This window comes from Phaseolus vulgaris, chromosome 5 (assembly GCF_000499845.2).
Source record: "Phaseolus vulgaris cultivar G19833 chromosome 5, P. vulgaris v2.0, whole genome shotgun sequence".
Classification (NCBI taxonomy): Eukaryota; Viridiplantae; Streptophyta; class Magnoliopsida; order Fabales; family Fabaceae; genus Phaseolus; species Phaseolus vulgaris.
In genome coordinates, this window is record NC_023755.2 from 13,603,750 (window position 1) to 13,610,427 (window position 6,678).

The window sequence follows — 6,678 nt, forward strand, 5'->3', positions numbered from 1 at the left end:
TCTGGCATTTGTTTCAATTTGGTTGCTGCTAGTTGGTCGTTATTTGCGATGTGAATGTCATTAGATTGCTTGTGGCTGGTGAAGTTGTTAAAAGAAGGTCTAGTAGCTTACTTTTACCTGTTATCCGTTAGCATTAGGAAAGACTTTGACAATTTATTTAAGTGTTTTTGCTAAATGTACTCATGGTTTATTCTAAACCTATTGGATATTGGATGCGTAGTCATGTCTGTTTATGATAAATGATAAACAGTTTTTCAAAACAGTTAAACTCTCTCTTCTACCCACCTGTCCATATTTCTATTATTAAGTAGGTAACTAGTGATGATCTTGTTTATTTCTTTGGATTGTTGCTTGTATTTCTAACTTGTTGCAAGTCACTCAGCTTTCTCCTTCTATCTTTAAGTCTAAAGGAGTACCAGTTTATAGGTGTGTCCAAAACCCTGGGGACTTTTGTTCTGACATTTCCTCGAGGCTACCACTCTGGGTTCAACTGCGGTTTCAGTTGCGTTGAGGCTGTTAATGTAGCTTCTGTTGAATGGCTGTCGCATGGGCATATTGCTATAGAGCTGTACCAGGAATAGGGACGCAAGACTTCTATATCACATGATAAGTTGTTGCTTGGAGCTGTAGGGGAAGCAGTACGAGGTCATACATCAGGTAGTACTATATATTGGATGTTTGAACTTAGAAGAATTAACAAACTTTTGTGAAAAAATATACTTGAAAACACTGCTTGATCCACGGTAACTAAAGATGCGGTTTCCTCGTGCAGATAAGAACAAAGTCTAATAATTCATGTTGGATTCGATGAAAATAACTAAAAGGAATAACCAAACATTTTTTTAATACGATGGGAATCTTTTTGTAGGACTATGTCTTTGACTCAGAGAGTGGACACAATGGAGGGAAGAACTTGGGTCCCTTCATCAACTTTACCCACAATGTCCCTGCACACAGTTTTTCACTTTCTTCTTAATGCCCTACCTAATTGAATATACAAAACAATCATGCTTAAGCACATATTCTTAGATATTTTGAATATAACCTTCTTCATATTATTTTCTTTTTTTAATCAACCTATAATATTCTCTACTGCATACAATCCTACCCAAAATATTATTTATAACATACCTTACACTTTAAATTTTCAGTCTAGAGCCATACAACTTTGTTAGGACAATGCTTACCTGTCTAATGTTTGGATTTCCAATATTCAATGACTTAAATATGACATGTTGCATTTTTCTAAAATGTTAAGATAAGGTTAGTATTTTTCTAAAATGTTAATTAACATTTTTTGTATAAGCACTCAAAAAATGCAAATTTCTTTCAGAAGGACACCGATTTAAAATAAAATACATATAGATTAATTTTTAATTTGACTATACCTTGAACAAGTATGAGAAATCATGATATTAATATATATTTCTTTCATCATGTAACTAATTTAGTAAAAAGTTACATTAAGTACCTTCCTCTCTAAAGATTATGAATGTTTTGAAGTATTGTAACATAAATTATAGTGAGCGTGAGAAACAAGAATATATAGTAGCTATTATATGTAACCAATTGAAGAAGAAGGGTGGGTAAGGGAATAGGTAGGTGGTGATGTAGCTTGGTAAGTCTAATTTTGACACGTTGCTTACAATATTAATTCCTAGTTTAATTGTTCTAGGGAGACATTCTTCCAAATTATATATCAAATGGAAATAAATAAAGATATAAATAATAAAGTTTGTGTGTATTTTTAAAGAAGTTGATGGGAATTTTGGAGTCAACTGTTATTTCTAATTGATGGTTGAGCGATAGAAAAGAAGTGGATGATGCAAGTCTTCTGGGAGAAAAAGTGAGAAGGAGAGACAACCGTATTAGTGAAACATTTATGGCATACGAAGAAGAGAGTGAACATGAGGCTATTTCTGCATTTCTTGGTCTTTTATCATCTGCAACAAGGTATTCCCTTGTAATTGTAAATTTCAATTTGATATATCTTTCATTGTCTTTTATTTTATGTTTATTAGTGTCTTTTATTTTATAATTATAAATATTGAAAATTATTATTATTTATTTTATGATAGAAATATAAGGAGAAAGAATTTTGGGTGATTATGAAATCAAATGAGAAAATAAGATCTGTTCTTGAAGATTTATGTTACGTTCTAGAAGCCACTCTCAGCCCAAACAGTTTAGTCCTCCAGAACATGGACACTTCGTTCTTGCTTATTACTAACAGAAGTACAAAAGATAAGGCTATATATAAAATTGTTTTTGATCTTTATAAAATTTTCTTTTTAGTTTTTTTTGTTTTAGTTCCTTAAAATGTTTTTCTATTTTAATTTAAAAATTAAAATTAAACTTTACTGAAAAGGATGTAAAAAAATAGTCTAAACTACCATAAATATTAAAGACTAGAAATAATACATTGTATTTATATTATTATTGTATTATTAAACTTCAGATTTCCAGCAATTACATTACCGGTGATTTATACTAGAAATAATTTCTTTGGATGATTCCACTAATGACTTCTTGCGCAGCATTCATGAAGGCCTCCATTGGAATTTGAGAAAGACACAATCATTTGATGGCCCTCGAGAAACATGACAAAATCTCATTATCCATCTTTCTTAATAAGTCTATAAAGAGCATTGTAGTTGGAAACTGGTTAGTTCTTCATCAATAATATCTAGAAGCAACTTTAATTTTAGTATAGTTTTAGTTTAGAGTAAATTATTCCCCTTTGCACCTTATCCTCTCTTATTTTATCATGTATACTCCATTGAAAAAGAGATGAATATAAATTATTCATAATACCATTGATTTTATGTTTCTTTCAGCTCAAGTATCATGACACGGGTAGAGAGAAGGATTGTCTTCCTCAAGTTGGGCAATCGAACATGATGAACAAGGTACTTGTGTACATTATATGATAATAATATAAAATGTGTTTTTTTTTTATCTTTAATGGTTTAAAGATGTGAACCGTATTAGGTTCATTAGTTTTTAAGTTTGAGTGAAATTCTAATAAATTGCGTCATGTGGTACTACATGCATGGTTACAAGGTGTTTGTCTTTTGAATGACTTTATTAGGGATGTCTGGCTTGGTTTTTTGCAATTAGATTATTTCTCAACTTTTTTTTTATGAATAATAATTTTCTATTTCTTTCAGAAAATGGAGGATGGGGGTACGGTTAACAACTGGTTCTGCATAAATTTTTCAAAGAGTGTTCAAGATAGTGTTTCCCGTGGCTTTTGCTATGAACTTGCTCAGATGTGCTATATATCTTTAATCAATTTGTTTTGCATGCAGCTTTCTTGATTGCTTGACTCATTTGTTTCATGTGATCAGACATTTAATCCTGAGCCAATTGTCCCACCGGAGAAAGATCTGAAAACCTGTTATCATGATGCAAAGAATAAGCTTCAGGGAAGGGGAGCTTGATTTGCTCATTGTTATTTTGCCAAACAATAATGGATCTCTCTATGGTTGGTGCATTGACTGTGATCGTTGTAACTTGTTTTTTTTTATGCACACGTATATGTGAAAATATCTTAATTTTGTATTATTTTTTGTGTAGGTGACCTTAAATGTATATTAGACGGATCTTGGACTAGTTTCACAATGTTGTTTGACTAAGCATGTGTTTAAAATGAGCAAGCAGTACCTTGCAAATGTTGCATTGAAAATTAATGTAAAAGTGTTTGGGAGAAATACCGACATTTTCTTTAGCTATTTAAATAATAATGGTGCGTTAAAACTGCAGGTTGTGGCTTCTCAAGATTATCCTGAAATTACGAAGTAGGCTGGTTTAGTCTGGGCCCAAGTTCATAGATAGGAACTCATTCAGGATCTTTTCATTCCAGGCATCAGATACTTGAAGTGGTGCTTCATCACTTAATAAAATAATAGAATCTAGTAATAAGATCAAGTGCTGGAAACAAAACTGATTAGGGATGTGTGTTTAATTTTAAACTTGATTAGGGATGTATGAACTTTTGAAAAATTATTTGTTGTAATTTTAAACTTGATTAGGGATGTATGAACTTTTTATATGTGTTTTAATTTTCAATTACATATAAACTTTTGAACATTATTATGTGTGCTTTAATTTTCAATAAAATGGATGATTATAACTTTATACATTATTTTATTTTATTATGAAAAAGTGGTAGTTAAATTTTATAATTGTATAAATCCGATTATAAAAAAAATTGTAAAAAAGTGGTGGTTAAATTTTATTTATTCAGAATTAAAATTACGTCAGTTAAAAACGTCACTACTTACATATATTATGGCGTTAGAATCTTCTTCAATGAATGTAAATTGCGACAGTTATAACTGACACTATTTACGTATATTATGGTGCCAGAATCTTCTTCAGTGAATGTAAATTGCGACAGTTATAACTGACACTATTTACGTATATAATGGTGCCAGAATCTTCTTCAGTGAATGTAAATTGCGATAGTTATAACTGACACTAGTTACATATAAAAACCGCCTCTACTTACACTATGTTTAAAGTGACGGGTGTTGCGGCGGGTAACATAAAACCGCCACATTAAACTTTGTGGCGGCCAGTTCTATGGCGGTTTGGGAAACCGCCACAAATGTATATTGTGGCGGTTATAAACGCCACTTTATACGAAAAAAACCGCCACAATTTACACTTTTTTTTGTAGTGATTGGTGTAGACAGGCAAAATGAATGCGGCTATTTTACATTTATAAGAGTGGTTATATAGCCACATTTGATGAGCACGCATTCTTAAATCGAAGAGATAAGATGGTGACTATATAGCTGCATTTGTAAATTTCATTTATAAGTGTGGCTATTTCTGGTAGCCGCACTTGCATATGCTTTTGAATGAGAGTTTAGGGTTTAAAGGTAATGCATTTACAAGTGCGGCTATTACCATAGTCGCATTCATAAATGTGATTTACAAGGACGGCTTTGGTAATAGCCGCACTAATAATTCTTGCGTTGGATTTATAAATGCGGTTATGGTAAATAACTATCCTTGTAAATATTGATTTTTAGTGCAATCTGTTTAGTGTTAATTCCCATATAAATTAACCTGTTCAATTATATATACCCAGCCAAACAAATACATAAATTCAGATACATTTCAGAGAATCAAATTATATGTATTGATCAAAATGTATTACAAACAATAATAATTTATCTCTATCTATCTATCTAATTCCTACACTATTGATCAACTATCCTAGAGTTATAAAAATTTAGGAAATATGTGGACCACATATGCTATGGCTTCCGAAGACATTGGTGCCTCATTCGTGAAGAACTGCATTTCAAAATATGGTTGACATAAATTAGTTTTAAGATACATATATGTTCAAGAATTATAAAAATAATTTAACATATCATGTTACCTCTTGCCAATCACTTTTAAGGCCTGGTCTTACAATGCTAATCATCTATTGCATAACACGTAATAACCACACTCATAGCTTCCTGGTTGTTTATTACACTATAATTCAATAAAAAGTAAAAGTTGATATTGATAAACAATGAAAAGAGAAAAAAAAAAAATTACAAACCTTTAGTCTTATCCAATTCAAATTTTGAAAATTTGAATTGGATCGTCCTTTTAGGATGTTATATCCACGTCATGAACTAGTTAATACAAAAAACCTCGTTAGTAGATGGTTAATTAGTAACATACAAAGTTAAGTTTATAGTGTACTTACCTATCAATGATATTCTTAAGACTTGTGGATGGCTTCTTGTGTAGGGGGAACAAAACCACAAAGAAGTAACTGCCAATGACCACTATATCATCCATGAAAAGAGTTAGTAAATGTTTAAAACATGAAATAGTAATAATTGACGACATATATAATTAAACTTACTCATTAATATAAGGGCATAAATAAATTTCTTTTCTCTCTTTTTTCAGGGTGTTAGTGATGTATGATTGGTTCTCATTTGCCTTTGCTCCAGTGGGATTAGTATATGCGGGATCTAAGAATCCATACACATTTTTCTTCCCCTCACTGATAGAGACACCATTCAAAAACCTACAAGTAATTAGTTAAAGCACAATGAATGCTAATTTAACATAAATTAAATTAAAATATAGGTAAAGATACTTACATCATAAGAAATTGAATTATATTTATATTGAGCTCCTGATCCCTAGCTACAAATTCTAACAAATCTGACATGTATAGCTACAAATGCCTGAAATGCTTCGGCCGCAGTTTTTACCTCATCTGAAGGTAGTGAAACACGAGCATCAGGTACTCGTACTCTTTCAACCGTTACGTTCGCCACATCAGGGGAGAGAGGAAAGTTATGTAAGGTGGTGGCCTCTTCATAGACTTTTCCAATGGCCACCACCCGAGGAAGCATGTCGCCCTCTACCACTAGCTCACATTCTCTTGTATGGCAAATGATATCCTCCCCTGATGTTGTAGGAGCCGCACAACTCCCCTTTATGCTCTTGGGAGCGAGACTAACAAGCACCTGAACCGGCGACTCAACACAAAGTTGATGCGATAGCAACTCCTGTCGCAACTCTAGCCGCATCCTTTGAGGCTCCTTTCTCATCTCCTCCATTAATTCTTGTCGTAGCTTACTCTTCATTCCTGCTTTGATCTATTGAGGGGAGGAGGATGAGTGTCATGGTGAAACTCCAAAATATAGTTTA

The 6,678-nt window shown here is 32.3% G+C and overlaps 1 long non-coding RNA gene across 1 annotated transcript; it reads left to right on the forward strand.

Annotated features, from left to right (window-relative positions):
* Positions 1-366: 366 nt before the first annotated feature.
* LOC137835196 (uncharacterized) lies at positions 367-4,030 on the forward strand. Its single transcript, XR_011085036.1, has 5 exons — positions 367-657; positions 2,538-2,664; positions 2,838-2,909; positions 3,351-3,487; positions 3,766-4,030. It is a non-coding gene; the product is annotated as an uncharacterized lncRNA (long non-coding RNA).
* The last annotated feature ends 2,648 nt before the right edge of the window (positions 4,031-6,678 follow it).